Source organism: Strongylocentrotus purpuratus, unplaced genomic scaffold (genome assembly GCF_000002235.5).
Source record: "Strongylocentrotus purpuratus isolate Spur 01 unplaced genomic scaffold, Spur_5.0 spur5_scaffold_1, whole genome shotgun sequence".
Taxonomy (NCBI): domain Eukaryota; kingdom Metazoa; phylum Echinodermata; class Echinoidea; order Camarodonta; family Strongylocentrotidae; genus Strongylocentrotus; species Strongylocentrotus purpuratus.
Window position 1 is genome coordinate 30,579,996 of NW_022145594.1, and position 21,538 is coordinate 30,601,533.

The 21,538-nt window shown below is 38.6% G+C and overlaps 1 long non-coding RNA gene across 2 annotated transcripts; it reads right to left on the reverse strand.

Annotated features, from left to right (window-relative positions):
* Window positions 1-15,966: 15,966 nt before the first annotated feature.
* Window positions 15,967-20,538, reverse strand: LOC115921032. Of its 2 annotated transcripts, none has more exons than XR_004062704.1 (5): window positions 20,214-20,538; window positions 19,293-19,383; window positions 18,624-18,739; window positions 17,878-17,972; window positions 15,967-16,199 (listed from the first exon to the last, which is right to left on the reverse strand). It is a non-coding gene; the product is annotated as an uncharacterized LOC115921032 (long non-coding RNA). The 2 variants fall into 2 exon arrangements; XR_004062703.1 differs by having other exon boundaries at window positions 19,293-19,386.
* Window positions 20,539-21,538: the final 1,000 nt, after the last annotated feature.

The window sequence follows — 21,538 nt, forward strand, 5'->3', positions numbered from 1 at the left end:
GTATGAGAACAAAGACAGGATTGTTGCAAACAACTACTAGTACCTGCGTGTTGTGGTCACTGGTCACAATCTTAATCATTTTCTTCACACCTGACTGCCGGTTTTTATGTGCATTTTCCCCTAGTTTTTCTATCTTCATTATGTAATTGTTGTAGATTGGGAATTGTATTGTAAATTAAATGTGCGAAGATGCCCCTCCCCCCGGCCCCCCCACTCAGTGTTATTTAGGGTACGCATATGCTCGTTCCCTCTTTTTGAAAGCACCCCCTATCTGAGGACTGCCAACATTTCCGAACTCCCCTTTCGCGGGCTTTTCCTGCCTTGGAGACCCCCCTAAATCAGGAAAAATGCTCAATGTACCACCTAAATTCGGAATTATTTCTCAGGAGTCAAAAGAGATTAGAGAAAAAAAGAAAAACACCCCCTTTTTAAAGAAATCTCCGGGTGAAAAGTCAAATACACCCCTTTTTTTACAAATCTCGGGCCGGACTTTGTCGCACGAAAAGTACCCCTTTACCGGACATTTTGGCAACACGCATGCGGTCATTTCGAAACCTGAGTGGGGGGGGGGGGCCGGGCCCCTCCCCTGCTTCTCGAGTCAATGACAAATTGTATCCCTCCTTTCAGGGGGTATCTCTATTACTCATCTGGAGTACCCCCTATAGGAAAAAGTGGTGGATCTAGGGGGGGGGGGGGGGCTGCCCCTGGCCAAAAACAGGTAAATTTAACCTTTTTTGAAGAAAAAAATTAAGACAGGCCCCTCCTCCTTTCCTCAAGAGGGGGGGGGGGGGTGGTAGATGGATGTTGAGTAAACATACCTCCCCCTCCAACTTATTCGCTTGCTAGCTGATTAGGCGCTCAATAATAAACAAATTAGTGCTCACTACCCCTCCCCCCATCCCATGAGAAAACACCTCCTTACCCCCCCCCCCCCCCCCTCCTCCCCCTCCACGCGCTTATTTGCCGGCTGGCTGATTCGGCGCTAAATATTCTCTCACGAATAGGGACGAAAACAAATTAGTGCTCCTTACCCCCTCCCCCCTGTTGAGAAAGAAAAAAAAATCCTCTTACCCTTACCCCCCCCCCCCCTGCGCTTATTCGCCGCTAAATATTTTCTCCCGAATTTGTACCCCTATTTGGCCCCTCCCTTGCCGCCGGCTGGGAGTACCGTTGAATCGTTTCCCTCCTTTTGTTGTTGTTGTTGTTATTGGTGTTGTTGTTGGGTTTTAAGGCTGTCCAATCTCTAAAGATTATTTCCGCCTGGCAAAACTGTTTTTCGAGTTATTCAGCAATGATGATTAGCAGTGGCGGATCCAGGGGGGGGTTGGGGGGGTTGCAACCCCCCCCCCCCCTTGGGCGGCCCCCCCCCCAAAAAAAAGGAAAAAAAAGAAAAAAGAAAGAAAAAAAGAAAGAAAAAAGAACGCACGTTGGAGAGAAACCCTTTCAAGTGCAAATATTGTGAGAAGATATTCAACTCATCAGGTAACTTAACCAAACACATGATAACTCTGGATATAACTGTGTATTTAACTGTTACTTGATTTAAAAAGACGTTATCATGCACTGCTTTTTATGGTCTCCATTGTGTTAATAGATGCCAGGAAAACATCACTTACGGGGTTCAAATAAACACCCAAAAAAAAATCGGCTCGCCGCTTCGCGGCTCGTGGACGATGCTCCGCATCGTCATTATTTTGGTCAACCCCCCCCCCCTTAGCAAAAAGCTAGATCCGCCCCTGATTAGATGGCGCTGTTTCCTTTTTTCTGGTTCAAATATTGATTCAGTGAGTTTCACAGCTTCCGTTCAATCGATGGTGTGGACAATAATTTCGATGTCGACCATGAACAGGGTGCGGGTATTGATTAATGAAGGTTAACTGTCCAGTGCTAAACTATGCTTTTCCTTTCCTTCCTCTCCGAGAAAGAGAAGGTAAACATTAATTGATATAAATACAAAATAAAACTTTGGTTTTTAGGCCCATATATAATTAACGGGGGAAAAAAAAAATTTTGCTCTTTACATCATCATGGCAAAGTTACTTATAACTCACTGGCTACAACGATAAAAGCCATCAGAGCGTGCAAAGGATCTTCTTTTCCCTAAAAGTTATGTAAACTCCTTTTTTTCCCAGCCATGCCATGTTCAATTTCATAAAAACCAAAAGTCTGATGTCAGACAACTTTGAAGGAATCAAATTATACAAATTGTTATCGATAAAAAAGGGGGTATCCAATACCCACAAAATTCTGATTATCACGGGGGAGGGGGGGGGGGGGGCGGACTTCTAATATCACTGTCATCCAAAGGAAACTACGTCTTGTAATGAATTGGTAAAGATTGGCAAAGCGGCCATGTTTCATAAAACTTAAGTTTTAGAAAAAACAAAATGCTAAATATCTATGACAAATTTGCTCTCAGCCAATCAAATGCCACGATTTCAGTAGCTTAATAACAGTTTTTAAATGTTTAACATGTTCAGGGGTGATAGTGAGCACCAAAAACAAAAACAAAATCCTCAACCACCCGCCTTCCCTCGGTAAAAAAAGGGCATCCAACAACATCCTCTCCCCCTTTTAAGTAAGAAAATTGGGGCTAAAAAGGGAAAATAGGGGTAAGATAGGAAAGGGGAATTGGGACAAAAAAATCGGGAAAAAATAATAATAGGGAAACCGATTTAAATCGGAAATTATCAGGCCTGCATGTTATTGATAGCATGTTTTATGAAACAGGCCCCTGGGCTCTAAATAGGAATTAAGGGGGGGGGGGATTTGGTCTCATGCCTAATTTCACAAATCAATTACGCGCGGCTATACTGTCGCTTCAAGGTAAAACGTTCACTCCTTTATCTATTGCTCTACGTAAGTAAAATAGATACAATTTCTTTGGATCCGGGTATCGGATCCGTCTAAAGTCAACAGGGATTCGGTGGAAATCCGAGTCGTGGCCGAGTTTTCCAGGAGAGCTGATTCGAACGCAAATACTTGTTCTAAATGGTGCATTGATTACATCCGAGTTCAGAACACCCGCAATCAATAATTTAGTTGATGAGAATTTCTAATAATTTACGATTACCACAAACGTTTTTTTTTTTAAACCTCTGGAGGTGGAAAAAAACACGATCGCATGCCAATTACTTTCGGAAATCAACCTAAGGCACTTTCAATATATTACCTTATGCGACCCTTATTGAAATGTCATAATTAGCATCCTCATCATTACCATTATCATGATCATTACCATCGTCACCATCACCATCACCATCGTCACCATCACCGTTATCATCACCATTGTCACCATCACCATTATCACCATCATCATCATTATCATCCTCATCACCATCATCGTCACCATCATTATCATCATCATCATCATCCTCATCACCATCATCGTCACCATCACCATCATCACCATCATCACCATCATCATCATCATCATCACCATCATAATTAGCATCATCACCATCACCATCACCATTAATGGCATCAAAATTATCATCATGAAGTATTATAATCCGAAGTAGTATCGTCATTATCACCATTATCATGATCATAGCAATCACCCTCATTATCATCATTATCATCACCACCACCACCACCACCACCACCATCATCACCATCATCATAATCTTTCTCATACCCTCTCTTTCCAAATATTACAATCATCTTCCTCCACCCTCATTTCACAGCCCCCTCCCCTCTATCTCGATCGCTAATTGCTTTCCGTTTCTGTATAATCAAACACACTGTATTAAAAAGACAAGCGTTATAAATATGCGTATGAAACTGTATAGTATTTCCAAGCACACCTTTTATTTTTGGACAGTATATTATCGCAGCAGGAGAATGTATCACAAATAGTGTTCACGAGAAAAGGCTGGGGGGGGGGGGGAGAATTTGTCATTTCTTTCATATCTGATTTGATTCGATGTCAAGTTTGTATCGGTCAGGTAATGCCTTTCTTGCTCTCAGTGCAAAATATTTTAACACAAACCTTTCTTGATTAGCCACGTGTGATGGGCATGACATAGTTAGTTGCCATTCTAAATCTCCTTCAGATATATCATGATGCGGCAACACCGTGGCGTTGTTTATGCTGATGTAGAGTGTAATATGCTTCACATTTCTGTTTCTTATATCACAGAGCTGAGTGAAGACGTGCAGGATCTGGTTTGTATGCAGTTACCATTTATTTACACATTAAAAAGGGGCGGTCTACGGCGTCATATCTGTGGCGTTATTATTTGTCGTGAGTAAAACAAATGAAAAGTTAAGTTCTCAAAATGTATGTTTCATTTTTCCCCCATCATTTTATTTTATATTTGTTCATAGATTTACTCGGTTCCATTCACTACATGTACATCGAATCTTCAAAAAAGTTGCATGTTACTTCAGAAAGTAAAATAAGCCAAGCCAACCAATGAAGCTATGGCTTTCAAATATCTACTTCAGATTGTTTTCCAAGCATGTTACCTTGACGTATTTATGGCCTCCCTTTGGAACTGACCAATCAGAAAGCAGGATGGGTAATGACACATCTGAGTTAGATTTCTCCTGAATTCAAGCTGCTTTGCTGCAATTAAAACTTTATGAATGGATGGTAAATCATTAAAAAAAGAAAACACTGAGGGCATCATTTCACAAAACTATCTTCAGTACCAGTTCAGCAACATCCCATCGAAATGTGCTGGAACAAGCGTTTCAATTGGGACGTTGATGAGCTTGTACTTGAGCTGTTTTGTGAAAAGATGCCTAGTTTCCTAAAAAGTAATGAATTTATCAATTTTATTTTCATGCTCATGCACCAAGATTCTTGAAAGAGCCATCATGGAGTGGCAGTAAGATATGTTATTATTCAATGATATATCCATCAAATATTGGATAATGGAACTAGTTGTGAATATCTAGGTTTAACATAATGCAAATTAATAAAGTGATGTACTGTATATGTATGTAAATAGCTTCTTTGTAATGTTGTACTTCATAAAACTGTTGCAGTGAAGTGTGAATAAAAGACTATTTGATAAAAAGGAATAAACCAAACATCATTTGTGTGATAATTCTCCATTTGGAACAATAACTCTCAACTCATGACATGCAGGTCACACCACGATGTAGGGTTCCTATACGGTCATGGAGAAACGTAAAAAGACATGACATAAAAAAGTTCTGGAAAATTCATGAAAATAAAGAAGAAAATAGCTTCCAAAGTCATGATAAGTCATTGGAATTTATCATGGGTGTGGGCCGTATATGGCTATGGCCTTCCAGTTTGAACTGACAAATGTGTATGCCGCTTGGATGCCGCAATATAGTTACCCACACCAAAATGGTACTTATCTGGTCATGGAAAAAGGCGAAAATGGGTACTGGAAAGTTATGGAAAGTCATGAAATTTTGTTCTCAAATTTCTGTGGGAACCCTGAAGAAAATTGATGTGTATTATGAGGGTGATAAGACATAGTGAAGAGAAATCCAGCCTCGATCAGTAACAAATCATAACTTTCATATTGTTTTTATTAATTGCATCAAAACAAATTCTACCTTTCCTTTGAGCAACTTACTATTGATGTTGGATTTTTCTTGAATACATTGATGGTCCTCAACTGTCTTTTGTTGCATGTTTCGGAATAGTTCGTTACTCTTGGTTTCGACTAAGTTAGTGATACAATATAGCCTCATCTGAGCTAGTAGCAGCGAACATATTTGATTGGCATATTTTGGGAATCCCATTGCAGAGACTGTTGATATTATCTTGAAGTGGCTTTTGTTTCCAGTTGCACAATGTAAACAAAGAAAAGGGAATCTGGTTACACGTACATAACATTTAGAGCTATGATATTTTGTTCTTCTCTTTCGTATATTGTACAACCAGAAACTTTTCCTGGCATATAATGTTTGCCTATTGCCAACCGTGAACTTGAACAACAAAAAAAAATTCTCTTCAAATCTTCAAATGCAAATCTAGATTTAATGAAATTGTGGTTCAGAGGCATCAGAGCGAATGTTTTCTAACAGTGTCACGAAATTTGTTTTTATAAACGTATGATACATGTATAAATATATATTTATACATGTATCATACGTTTATAAAAACAAATTTCGTGACACTGTTAGAAAACATTCGCTCTGATGCCTCTGAACCACAATTTCATTAAATCTAGATTTGCATTTGAAGATTTGAAGAGAATTTCGAGTGTTTGAGACAAAATACTTCAATCTATATAGTAACATTCTATACACACACCAGCCCGACGTAATCCAATGCCCTGCTAAACACGCACTGATCTCTGTTGTATTACACTCAACGTCATAAAGAAACTGCTCGCTCTTTCCTGTGCCATATCTTCCACTTCACTACCACTGAATGTACCAACCCCCCCCCCCCCCCCCCAAAAAAAAAACCCCTCTAACATACTCCTCCTTTCTCTCCCTGTTTCACATTTTTCTTTCCCTGTTTCGCTATCCATCTCTATCCATCTTGAGCTATATCTCTACCTCTCTTATGCTCTAAATCTATCTTTCAAGCTTGTCCCATTGTCTATTTAGCTATCTACTTGAACATCTCTACAGCCTCCCCTCTTTCTCTCCTTCTTCCCTCTTACTGGTACATACTGGCTGTAACGAGATGAGTCAATGTATCCTGAGGTCAACAGTGAAATAGCGCCACCTTGTGGTAGACTTGTAACAGTGAAAATACATGCAGTAAATGAAGAGCTTTGATAGCGCTCTCTTAGAGCACATAACCTGGTTGTAACTATTGTCATTTTAAGCCTCCTAAGTAGAACTAGTATGTAACTCCTGTATTAAGGATATGATATTTACACTGGCTATCCATCTCTAATCTCTAAATCTCCACCTCTCGATTATGCTCTAAACCTCCACTTTCTTCTCTCATTCACTGTAAATTGATACCCCCTCTATCTCTTTCCCTACACATCTATACATCCTCTTCCCTCCCTCTATCTCCCACTCTCATGCACCTCATCTCTCTCTCTCTCTCTCTCTCTCTCCCTTCCTCCCTTGATCCTCCCCCTCACTCTCTTCCCTCCCTCTATCTCCCACTCTCATGCACATCATCTCTCTCTCTCCCTTCCCAGTCCCTTGATCCTCCCCTCACTCTGTTCCCTCCCTCTATCTCCCACTCTCATGCACCTCATCTCTCTCTCTCCCTTCCCAGTCCCTTGATCCTCCCCTCACTCTCTTCCCTCACTCTCTCTCCCACTCTCATGCACATCATCTCTCTCTCTCCCTTCCCAGTCCCTTGATCCTCCCCCTCACTCTCTTCCCTCCCTCTCTCTCCCACTCTCATGCACCTCATCTCTCTCTCTCCCTTCCTCCCTTGATCCTCCCCTCACTCTCTTCCCTCCCTCTATCTCCCACTCTCATGCACCTCATCTCTCTCTCTCTCCCTCCCTTCCTCCCTTGATCCTCCCCTCACTCTCTTCCCTCCCTCTATCTCCCACTCTCATGCACATCATCTCTCTCTCTCCCTTCCCAGTCCCTTGATCCTCCCCACACTCTCTTCCCTCCCTCTATCTCCCACTCTCATGCACCTCATCTCTCTCTCTCTCTCTCTCTCCCTTCCTCCCTTGATCATCCCCTCACTCTCTTCCCTCCCTCTATCTCCCACTCTCATGCACCTCATCTCTCTCTCTCCCTTCCCAGTCCCTTGATCCTCCCCTCACTCTGTTCCCTCCCTCTATCTCCCACTCTCATGCACCTCATCTCTCTCTCTCTCCCTTGATCCTCCCCTCACTCTCTTCCCTCCCTCTATCTCCCACTCTCATGCACCTCATCTCTCTCTCTCCCTTCCCAGTCCCTTGATCCTCCCCTCACTCTCTTCCCTCCCTCTATCTTCCACTCTCATGCACATCATCTCTCTCTCTCCCTTCCCAGTCCCTTGATCCTCCCCTCACTCTCTTCCCTCCCTCTATCTCCCACTCTCATGCACCCCATCTCTCTCTCTCCCTTCCCAGTCCCTTGATCCTCCCCTCACTCTCTTCCCTCCCTCTATCTTCCACTCTCATGCACATCATCTCTCTCTCTCCCTTCCCAGTCCCTTGATCCTCCCCTCACTCTCTTCCCTCCCTCTATCTCCCACTCTCATGCACCCCATCTCTCTCTCTCCCTTCCCAGTCCCTTGATCCTTCCCTCACTCTCTTCCCTCCCTCTATCTCCCACTCTCATCTCTCTCTCTCCCTTCCTCCCTTGATCATCCCCTCACTCTCTTCCCTCCCTCTATCTTCCACTCTCATGCACCTCATCTCTCTCTCTCCCTTCCCAGTCCCTTGATCCTCCCCTCACTCTCTTCCCTCCCTCTATCTCCCACTCTCATCTCTCTCTATCCCTTCCTCCCTTGATCCCCCTCACTCTCTTCCCTCCCTCTATCTCCCACTCACATGCACCTCATCTCTCTCTCTCCCTTCCCAGTCCCTTGATCCTCCCCCACTCTCTTCCCTCCCTCTATCTTCCACTCTCATGCACCTCTAGATTTACTCGGTTCCATTCACTACATGTACATCGAATCTTCAAAAAGTTGCCTGTTACTTCAGAAAGAAAAATAAGCCAAGCCAACCAATAAAGCTATGGCTCCACTCTCATGCACCTCATCTCTCTCTCTATCCCTTCCTCCCTTGATCATCCCCCTCACTCTCTTCCCTCCCTCTATCTTCCACTCACATGCACCTCATCTCTCTCTCTCTCTCCCTTCCCAGTCCCTTGATCCTCCCCCACTCTCTTCCCTCCCTCTATCTTCCACTCTCATGCACCTCTAGATTTACTCGGTTCCATTCACTACATGTACATCGAATCTTCAAAAAGTTGCCTGTTACTTCAGAAAGAAAAATAAGCCAAGCCAACCAATAAAGCTATGGCTTTCAAATATCTATTTCAGATTGTTTTCCAAGCATGTTACCTTGAAGTATTTATTGCCTACCTTTGGAACTGACCAATCAGAAAGCAGGATGAGTAATGACACATCTGAGTTAGATTTCTCCTGAATTCAAGCTGCTTTGCTGCAATTAAAACTTTATGAATGGATGGTAAATCATAAAAAACAAAAAAACACCGAGGGCATCATTTTTTTTAATTTTTTTAGCAGATGTTTCTGCATTTATTGATAAATCAAATATAAAACATTCAAATAACAATAATAGTATATAATATAATTGATTTACATCAAGAGTGACAACTTAATACACACAAAATAAAATATTTAAAAAAAAAAATACATAATTGAAAGCTTGAAAGTATGGAGGTAAGTAAAAATAATCAAGATAAATGCAGAGGCCAACTATCATAAGCAAAGAAGCTTGAGGCGATAGCAGCCGGGAAGGGGGGGGGGGGTACATGGCGCTGTTTTTAGGAGAATGTAGGGGAATAGAGAGTCACATATAAAGATTTTGTTCAGAAAGTATCTGAATAAAAAGTGGAAAGAAATTAAGAAAAAAGAAAAAAGAAGAAAAATGTGCAAGTGTGTGCAAGTGGGTGTGTGCAGGTGAAGTAAGTGTTCGATTCGTATTGTTAATGAACTGGTCATCTAAAATTAATTTAAATAAACAATCAAAACCTCTGAGACCCTTATGATGTTTTTGAATATGTAGATATTAAATATTTTTTCATCGATGCTTTGAATGAATAAAGAGTTGCAGAGTGTTTAATATTGTCAGGTAAAGCATTCCAAATGTCTGGACCATGATGTCTTATCGATTTATAGGCCATAATAATTTTTGGGTTTGTTAAGTGGAAATCGGATGAGTGTTGTGTGGGATAAGAATGTATATCACTATTGTAAACAAAAATATTTCGAAATGCCAAAGGTATAGTATTTATCCAACATTTATACATAAAGATTGCAGTTTGAAAACTGTGAATGTCAGCGATTTTTAATGTTTTTAGTTTACAAAATATTGGATCAGTATGGGCTAAATAATGTGAATGTGTACAAAGACGAAGTGCTTTCTTTTGGAGACGATATATTAACATAATTTTCATCTTACTACTATTGCCCCAAACTATGTTACAATAAGATATGTATGACAAAATGAAGGAATTGTAAAGCATAAATAGTGACTTTTGTGATAGATAATATTTTAATTTATATAAAATGCCTATGCTTCTCGAGACTAGCATGCAAATGTTGTTAATATGACTATTCCAAGTTAGGTTTGAATCAATCATTACACCTAAGAATTTTGTAACTTCTTTTTCAATTATGGGCATGTTATCTATAAAAATATCATAATGAAGTACATGTTTAGAGTGTATGTTTTTGAAATAAATACAATTAGTCTTATTAATATTTAACAGAGTTTATTGGATTTGAACCAAGATGATAATTTATTTAGTTCTAAATTGAGGGTTGTAATGAGAATGTTTAAGTCTTTATGCGAATAAAATACGTTGGTATCGTCTGCGAACAGAACATATGTTAGGAGTGGTGATGCATTAACAATATCATTCATATATACTAAAAACAGTAGGGGACCTAATATGGAGCCTTGTGGTACTCCGCATTCTATGGTGGAAATATTAGATGTTGTAGATTTAAACATAACATATTGATGTCTATTACGCAAATAGTCTTCAAACCAAGAAAGTACAATCCCTCTAACTCCATATGCTTTTAATTTATGTATTAATATACGATGGTCCATGGTATCGAATTCTTTCGATAAGTCCATAAAAACACCTACAGTGTGTTCTTTTTTAGAAAGGGAATCAGTTATTTTGTCACATAATTGTAGAATAGCATAATCAGTAGAGTGGTTCTTTCTAAATCCATATTGATTAGGAATTAAAAAGTTATTGATATCTAAGAAAGAATATAATCGTTTATATACTATTTTCTCTAATATCTTTGAAATGCTTGGTAGTAAAGAAATTGGTCGGTAGTTGGAAACTTTAGAGTGATCATCCTTTTTATATATCGGAATTATTTTTGCAACTTTTAGTGGGTCGGGAAAAACCCCTTGGGAAAGAGATAAATTAAAGATATGTGATAACGGGGAAGCTATGAAGTGAATTATTTGTTTTAATAAAGATACACTTAGCTCATCGTAGCCACTAGATTTACTGCTTTTTAATGAACGAACAATTTCTAACATCTCTTGAATATTTGTTGAATTAAAAAATAAGGATTGATTAACGTTATTATTTAAGTATTTTAAAAAATCATTCTTTTCATTGATTATTTTGGAAGCTAAATCCGGTCCAATACTAGTAAAGTATTTATTGAATGCCTCAGCAACATCATTTTGGTCTATGTGATGCCCATTATCATTAAATTCAATATTATTTGGAGTATCCTTTTTCTTCCCCAAAATGTCATTAAATGTTTGCCATAATGATTGATTATTATCTTTATTATTTTCAATTTTATTACCATAGTATAATTTGCGTGATAAACGAATAATTGAAGTCAATTTATTACGGTACTTTTTATATTTATTTTGATTTTCATTTGTAGGTGATCGAAGTGAGATTTTATGTAAACGAATTCGGGTAGATATTGATTTAAGTATACCTTGAGTAATCCATGGTCGTTTATTTTTCTTTTTATTTGACTTAATTCTTGAGAGGGGCACATTTTTATTATAATGACAAAGAAGTTTGTTTATAAATTTTTCATATGAACTGTTCACATCTCTTTCAAAATAAATATCATACCAATCTTCTTGACTCAAGTCTATCTTTAAGGATTCAATATTACGTTTGGTTTCTTTACGTCGTGTTGTATGTTCTTTATTGGGAATTTGTAGGTGTTTATCATTAGGACCTATCGTAAATATTGGTAAATGGTCTGAGATATCATAATATATTATTCCATTCTGTTTATTATCTAATACGTTTGAGAAAATATTATCATTATAGTATGTGTTAAGTTTGTAATCCTAGTTGGTTTATTAATAAAGAGGTTTAAAAAAATGAAGATAATGAATTAGTGAAGTGTTGGCCAAGAACGGTAAAAGGTAAGGATATATCGATATTAAAGTCTCCCATAATATATACATCTTTATTTTCTCTAGAAATAAATTCAAGGCATGATTCTAATTCATCAAAAAATGTGTCGGATACACAAAACTATCATTTCACAAAACTATCTTCTGTACCAGTTCAGCAACATCCCATCGAAATGTGCTGGAACAAGCGTTTCAATCGGGACGTTGATGAGCTTGTACTTGAGCTGTTTTGTGATAAGATGCCTAGTTTCCTAAAAAGTGATGAATTTATCAATTTTATTTTCGTGCTCATGCACAAAGATTCTTGAAAGAGCCATAGTAGATAACTATATTCTAGTAGTAGGTATCATGGAGTGGCAGTAAGATATGTTGTTATTCAATGATATATCCATCAAATATTGGATAATGGAACTAGTTGTGAATATCTAGGTTTAACATAATGCAAATTAATAAAGTGATGCAGGCGCGTACGCAGGGGGGGGGGGGGGTGTTTGGGGGGGTTAAACCCCCCTTTGGTATTTTTGTATGTAAACCCCCCTAAAAAAAAACTAACCCCCCCCCCCCCCCCTTTGGGATTTTTTTTTTATTTAAAAAAAAAAAAAAAAAAAAAAAAAAAAAACATTATTCCCATGACCGACCTAAAAAAGGTGACTCCCCCCCCCCCCCCAACGGGGCAAAATGTCAAATTTCCAAATTTCGAGACCAAAAAAAAAAAAAAAGTGTCCTCTTACCCCCCCCCCCCCCCCCCCCCCCCCCCCCTCGCTTAATCAGCGGTCGGCTGAGTCGTTGCGTATTTTTGGAACCGATTTATAAATGTTAACCCCCCCCCCCCCCCCCCTTGAAAAAATCCTGCGTACGCGCCTGAAGTGATGTATATGTATGTAAATCGCTTCTTTGTAATGTTGTACTTCATAAAACTGTTGTAGTGAAGTGTGAATAAAAAGACTATTTGATAAAAAGGAATAAACCAAACATCATTTGTCTGGTAATTCTCCATTTGGAACAATAACTCTCAACTCATGACATGCAGGTCACACCACGATGTAGGGTTCCTATGGTCATGGAGAAACGTGGAAAGTCATGACATAAAAAAAGTTCTGGAAAATTCATGAAAATAAAGAAGAAAATAGCTTCCAAAGTCATGAAAAGTCATTGGAGTTTATCATGCGTGTGGGTCGTATATGGCTATGGCCTTCCAGTTTGAACTGACAAATTTGTATGCCGCTTGGATGCCGCAATATAGTTACCCACACCAAAATGGTACTTATCTGGTCATGGAAAAAGGCGAAAATGGATACTGGAAAGTTATGGAAAGTCATGAAATTTTGTTCTCAAATTTCTGTGGGAACCCTGAAGAAAATTGATGTGTATTATGAGGGTGATAAGACATAATGAAGAGAAATCCAGCCCAGCTCGATCAGTAACAAATCATAACTTTCATATTGTTTTTATTAATTGCATCAAAACTAATTCTTTGAGCAACTTACTATTGATGTTGAATTTTCCTTGAATACATTGAAGGTCCTCAACTGTCTTTTGTTGCATGTTTCGGAATAGTTCGTTACTCTTGGTTTCGACTAAGTTAGTGATACAATATAACCTCATCTGAGCTAGTAGCAGCGAACATATTTGATTGGCATATTTTGGGAATCCCATTGCAGAGACTGTTGATATTATCTTGAAGTGGCTTTTGTTGAGTTGCACAATGTAAACAAAGAAAAGGGAATCGGGTTACACGTACATAACATTTAGAGCTATGATGTTTTGTTCTTCTCCTGCGTATATTGTACAACCAGAAACTTTTCCCGGCATATAATGTTTGCCAATTGCCAACTGTGAACTTGAACAACAAAAAAAAATCTATATATTTATACATGTATCATACCGTCACCGTTTTCACGAAGTGGTCTCGTGGCCCGCGCAGCGACAAAAGTGAATTTCGAGATAAACGCATTTTAACATTTCATGTTATTAAAACGGGGGTTAACGTACATCTTCAAAGATTTCCTTTGACAACCACATAGTACAGATTCTAACGATTCTGCTCATATATATTTTGTTTACAAAAAATATATAATCAAGTGGGGATATTGTAACAAACTGTGGGATCGGTTCGTGAAAACGAAAATATGCGCATTCAACATACGCGTCGTTTTCACGAAGTGGTCTAGAGGAGTGCGCGACCGGTTTTTGTGTGAGAGGTCTCGCCTTTTCCGTTTTCACGAAGTGCGCTATTCGACAGCAGGCTATATGAGTTTCATGAACTATCTCGTAAATACCTTCTAGGAGTTTCGTTTCCTTTCATAAGATGAAGTAGTATGACCCTTTAAACAACATATATTTTTTCACAAGCTAAATTCTTACACATTAATGAGTTATTATAATTTTAAGTTGTTTAATTATGTTTGTCGCCCTCTTGAGTCCCAAAATGGACAAATGGACGAAAGGTGTGTCTTTCAACTCCTCTTTTTGTTATATGAGGGAGAATATGATGTAAACCCATGTTGAAAAACTAACTTCTAATAAAGTATGTGAACTTAGCTTTACATCCTATTCGAGGGACACTCAAAACGTCTTTCCCCCTTGCTTTACTGCAAATGTTTCTACTTTTACAGGGTCACATAATTACTTTTCACATTACTTCTCAAATTCTACTTTACTAACAAATGATGAAGGAAATGACATAATAATGATAATATTAATAATAAATTATAATGATCTTAGGATTATTATAATTATTGCAATCATTCCTATTGATATTATTATTATTATTATCAACAAATTGTGTTCACAGACATTACCTTTTTGGGACTGGGATCCAGAAAAAAAACATCCATACTGTCAAATATGAACCCCCCCCCCCCCACCACCCCCCCCCCCTCCCACCCCTATACAACTGCATTCGTCATACCTAGTTGATTCTGTCTCTTCACAATCACATAACTCTGGAATCATGTTCTGCTTCATATGTAATTAAGTTTGATTGAATATTTTTGTCAATGATCGAAAGTATATTTGTATACTTTTTGTTAGCACTCAATTGCTTCTCAGTTCTTTCTCTCTCTCTAGCTCTCTCATGCAAACTTGAACATTCCCTCTACCTCTCTCTCTTTCTTTGGCTCTCAATTTCTTTCTTCATTTAACACATCTCATAATCGTTTGTAACGCTTCTGCTGCCGTATCTTCTTGCCACATAAGTCATCATTCTATAGTACATTACTCTCTCAGACACATTTCTTCCATAAACAAATCAAACTCAACAAGGATAAACGTTGAATAGCACAAAGCAATGAAATCTTAAGATGAACACTTTCATCATGGTGATGACTGAATTTATTTCTTTGCAATATAACTGGAATCGTTTTTGTACAGTTCATTCACAATTACATGTACAATCATTAAAAATTGATAAATCATAATAATAATGGAAGAGGAGCTTAAAAGAAAATCATTAATTATTTATATTTTTTGTGTATGACATACAAAGTTGTCAGCTGCATACGTCCCTGTTGCCTCATAAAATTGCAGATCTGAGATTTACATAGATGTTGTAATCTAACTTTTCAAACATTATTTCTTATTCTATGTCTGATTTCTTTCAAACTTTCACCAGTCTATAACACTCATTTTTTTCTGCTTTAACATAAATCAACTTGTTACAAAGGTTGGATTGCCCTTTGAAATATTAACTATTAGCAATTAATATTAGTCCTACATGCCAAATCCTTCTAAAAAACATACAACACTGTAAGTTTATAGGATTAAAACTTCTTACATGCAACTTTCATATGATGGATGACCTTAGTCTGTGCTGTTCTTAGTGAGGAAGGAGGGAGGTTGTCACTGTCAAAATAATAATAACAATATGCTCAAGGCGCTCCAACTATTACCCTGGCTCTGCTAGGCAGCCGCTTTTGGTGCTCACAGCAGAGTGGCAAATGTAGATTAATATCTTGCCAAAAGACATTACTGCTGTGGCGGGACTTGAACCATGGATCCTGTGATCCACAGTCCAACTACTTAATATCCACTAGAACACAAAACCTCTAAATGGAGGCACATTCGGAGTCAGAGTCTCCTGTCAGCGTTGCAGTCCCCGTCCAGTCCACATCCATCTAGCTAATAATAACTCTTGAACCCACCCTAAGCCTTCCGTTATATCGAAGATCTCATTTCTTGCCACAATTGATCTCTCCATCACGATCCCACCTAACAATAACTTCTGTATTTTTGTCCATCCTAAGAGGTAATTGACAAAAGATTGTTACAATCAAGTTATCAATAACTCGGTTCAATGATAAGTAGAGAAGACATAGTAATTTTATTTCATAAAACAGGAATGAAACCTAGAAACAGGTATTAAATAAAAAGTGGTTTTACTCTGTCCTAAATTGATATTTTGAAATATACAGTAATTATAAATGAAAATCAGAATATGAATTTAAGGTCTACTTTTAACAGAAAAAAGCAAAGCATGCACCGAGTAGAAAAGCAGATTTGCAATTGTTTTATAAATACTTATGCACCATTTATTCACTTAGAATGCAATTTGTGACATTGTGGCACTAAATTCCTGGTAGGAAATCAGAGTGGTATAACTCCTATTTTACAAATATGAATGGCTTACCTGTGTTCAACACTTTTAGGTTGGGAGGATTGGTATATTGTTTAAACAAATTGTGACAGCATACTCCATGGTCTGTATGGTACTATTGTATTCCATTTCAATAAAAAATGTAGAGGACATCTATACAGTATTTATCAACCACTGAAGATGATATTATAGGGTTTCATACGTATTACTGGATTTGTTGTCAATCATTGAATTGATATGTTCATATCTAAAGAAGATATAAAATCTGCAGGTTATCAGCAAATTTGTGATGAATGTTATAAACCCAGTAAGTAATAATGAATGCACTTGCATGTACTTGTCTGCCAGATTGAAAGAAACTTTATTATATCAACTTTCAGAAAGACCACTCAATAAGGATCAATATTCAAAGTTAGTCAAGCGTATAATATCATTCATTATTATTTAATTATCTCACATAGACACGCGTGATGTAGCAGCAGGTAATATAAGAGCATATTACCATACGTTTCACATCTGGGTACTTGTACATGATAAATGTATAAGTGATACTTGAAATATAAGAAGAGGATAATTGATAATAATAACATTGGCTGGCTCACATTTTGGTTGATATGAGACATTATTACCCGTATCAGACATCTGAGCTGGTCATTTACAAAACCGTATTGCCCTAGTTTTCACTAGCAGTGGGAACGGAGGGGTATATTCTTTGTATTTTCCTTGGTCTCCCTGCGCGTATTGACTTTGCGTGTAGAGACGAGTGAAAATATACCTTGGTATTTTTCACGGTCTCGCATCCGGGCATCTTGTATTGACCGCGCCGTATTTTGTCATTTTCATTGCGCATCTATTATGCGTACGAGAACCTACTCTATTGTGACGTAATAATCACACTAAATGCACACAGCTTGCAGTGTATCAAAAATGTTGTCAAGCACTGAATGCACAGTGCTGGTTTGACAAAGTTTGTTCAGTTCTTGAGATTGTCATGGTGGATTTCTGTATTTGCTCTAGATGTCTGATTTGGATAACAATAACAATATTGACTGGCTTTACTTTCGGGCATATTGCCCTCGTCTTTCGACTCGGGGCAATATGATCTGAGCTTGGTCAATATTTCTGATATACCCCTCAAGGCCAGTCAATATTATATAAATATTGCCCTCAACATACCGTAACCATATTGCCCTCGTCTTCGACCCGGCTAATATGATTATATTTGGGCAATATAGTTTCATATTCCCTATAAAGCCAGTCAAAATTATAAAAATATTTCATATATAAACAATATAAAATGTAACAAATTAGGTTAAAACTTACCTTTGATGACTGAGGGGACTTAGCTATTCAGTCGGTCGGTCTGTCAAACCGTGGTATTGGAAACGTAATCAGTTCAAGGGCAGAGGGCGAAGATGCTGGGTTAAAAGGAGAATATATTTGATAACTCATGATGGATGCAGAAAACCCCCAACACAGCTCGTACAGGAAGCTATACTGGGATGATATGATTTTAAAATCGCATCTCTTAAAAAAATTCCAGGCATCAGGTTAATGCATATTATTTTAATTTTTCTGTGATGAAACAACACAAATTAGTGTTAACTCTCCTTCTTCACCCCCTTCCCCCTATGAAAAAAAAGACAATAAGAAAAATACAAAATATAAGATGAAGCCTGTCATCTTGTAAGTTGATACACCATAAGTAGCTCAAACATGACATGTTGGCAAAATGAATGTCTGTCACGCACATTAAAGAGCGAGGAACTTGTGTTTGATGCCTTACAATACCATCAACTGCCTAAAACCTTTCAAAGCAAGATCAGTCATGCATTTATGAGAAAAAAATTGAGTGTTTGGGAACCCGTCATCTTTGGAGGGCCCTCCTAGCACCCCCACCACTTTGCGCACATTAGCAAATTATTTCCCAGCACAGTTTTGTCCATGGATCATTGTTATGTTAATGAAAATAGTTCATTTGTTTGCTAAAGATTGACCCCCTCCCCCTCGCCAGCCCAACTCCCAATCTATAACTTTTCTTTTGGAGCTAATTTCCTTACCACACATACCTTGTCAATTAAGCTCTCCACATCAGCTGCACAAACTCCTACATGGACATCAACCACTGGGGGTGCTAGTGGTCCCTCATCTCTTGCGTATCCCAGCTGTCTATTCTACTGGTAAACTATGAAAAATATGAAAAGTATTTGTTTAATTTTTCTGCATTTGTTCAAACAAGCCACTTTATCTCACGGTTGGATATCCATTTAACTTATTAGTAAGCACATCATTATCTAAAGCAATTAAGAAGACCTTGAATATTTAAGTCTCAGTCTTGCAAACATGGGATGAAACAACCCAAATTAGTGCTAACTCCCCCCCCCCCCTCTCACAACGTGACAGACATGTGCGCTTACCAGAAGCCACTAGTACTATTATTATAAGCAAACCCCCCCCCCCCCCAACAAAACAAAAAGCCTGTCATCCTCTAAGTCCAAGGCAAAAGGTACACCTTAAGTAGCTCAACCACAACTTTGGTGGCAAAATGAAATTATCATGCACAATAAAGAGGGAGGAATTTGTAGTGGACGTCTTCCCATACCATCAGCTTTATCTTTGTCTTTAAAGCAAATTAATTAAGAGCAGGCATGCGTTTATGAGCATAAAGCCGAGTGTATAAGAAGCCGCTCCAGCCTATGCTAGGTTGACCCCCCCCCCCTCCCCCCATCCATTAGTACCTCAACAACATGCTAAAAGCTCTCCACGTCAAACTCCTACTTAGACATCAGCCACTGGGAGTGCTAGTGATGGTCCTCTCAGCCGGCTATTCTACTGGTAAAACCGGGAAGAAACATGAAATGTATTTGCTTCATTTTTCTGCATTTGCTGAAATTAAGCCACTTCATCTCAATTCTCATGGTTGGATTTCCCTTTAAATAATTAGCAAGCACAAAATTGTTTATTCATTCAAGCATACCTGGCTTTACTATTCAAGTCTCAGTCTCGTATTTATAACATGAACATGGAAAGAGCTTACGAGGGGGTCATTTAATATTTAAATCTAGTACTAGGAGTACTAAGTACTAACGTAGTTCTAGATCTAGACTCTAGGCTCGCGCTCGAGCCTAGACTCAACTCCTACGTCGCAATTGCCATTTTATGATTTGGCATTGTCATATCATGACATTGAATTTTAACAAAAATGTGCCCTTGGCTAATTGGGCCTTGCCTTGGAGGCTTGGGCTGGTACTGCTTAATCAGTTAACATAGTTAATGTAAAATTATTATTAATGAGATCTCCTGGCCTGGGCTTCACTCTTCAGCGAATTCGCCTTTTGACTCGTGACATTGTTGTTACTGCATGTAACTGCTCCTGCACTTATACATGTTCAAGCTTATCTAAGATACTGTGTTACTTAATACTTAGTAGCACTCTGTTGATAGTACTAGTAGTAGTAGGCGAGTACTACGTACTACTAGATCTGCATACTAGTAGACCGACAATACAACTCACGCAGAAAACAGTGCGTGGGACCGTAATGACCTATCTCGCCATTTCGTAACTTGATATCCGTTCAGAATATGAGTTTGTTTATACTGCTACAGACGATATTATTGAACGATGCATAACATTGTTTTAAAATAAGTGAAATAATTACCTAGGGCTGTCAGATTCCTCTAACAATTCCGCCAGAAGCACCGGCATCTGTGACAAACTTCACAAAGGCTTCGCGAAGCCGGTTCGTGTACGATTATCAATAGCAGACTACATTTGCGCGTAAGAGCGCACTTCGTGAAAACGGTGTTTGCCAGTTGTACCGCTTGTGATACGTTTCGTGACGTCACGTATGACGTAATTAAGCAAGATTAGACTTTGAAAATTACTGAAGTTGTAGACATTTATATACATTGCTCAAAAACGGTCAAAACTCGAAATTGAAAATTTCAACGATTTTGGCCACGAGACCACTTCGTGAAAACGGTGACGATACGTTTATAAAAACAAATTTCGTGACACTGTTAGAAAACATTCGCTCTGATGCCTCTGAACCACAATTTCATTAAATCTAGATTTGCATTTGAAGATTTGAAGAGAATTTCGAGTGTATGAGACAAAATACTTCAATCTATAGTATACACACACCAGCCCGACGACGACGTAATACAATGATTTGACCCCCAACACGCAATGCCCCGCTAAACACGCACTGATCTCTGTTGTATTACACTCAACGTCATAAAGAAACTGCTCGCTCTTTCCTGTGCCATATCTTCCACTTCACTACCATTGAATGTACCAACCCCCACCCCCCCCCCAAAAAAAAAACCCTCTGACATACTCCTCCTTTCTCTCCCTGTTTCTCATTTTTCTTTCCCTGTTTCGCTATCCATCTCTATCCATCTTGAGCTATATTTCTACCTCTCTTATGCTCTAAATCTATCTTTCAAGCTTGTCCCATTGTCCATTTAGCTATCTACTTCAACATCTCTACAGCCTCCCCTCTTTCTCTCCTTCCTCCCTCTTACTGGTACATACTGGCTGTAATGAGATGAGTCAATGTATCCTGAAGTCAACAGTAAAATAGCGCCACCTTGTGGTAGACTTGTAACAGTGAAAATACATGTAGTATAAAATGAAGAGCTTTTATAGCGCTCTCTTAGAACACATAACCTGGTTGTAACTATTGTCATTTTATGCCCCCTAAGTATAACTAGTATGTAACTCCTGTATTAAGGATATGATATTTACACTGGCTATCCATCTCTAATCTCTACATCTCCACCTCTCGTATCATATGCTCTAAACCTCCCCTTTCTTCTCTCATTCACTGTAAATTGATACCCCCTCTATCTCTTTCCCTACACCCTCTTCCCTCCCTCTATCTCCCACTCTCATGCACCTAATCTCTCTCTCTCCCTTCCTCCCTTGATCCTCCCCCTCACTCTCTTCCCTCCCTCTATCTCCCACTTTCATGCACATCAT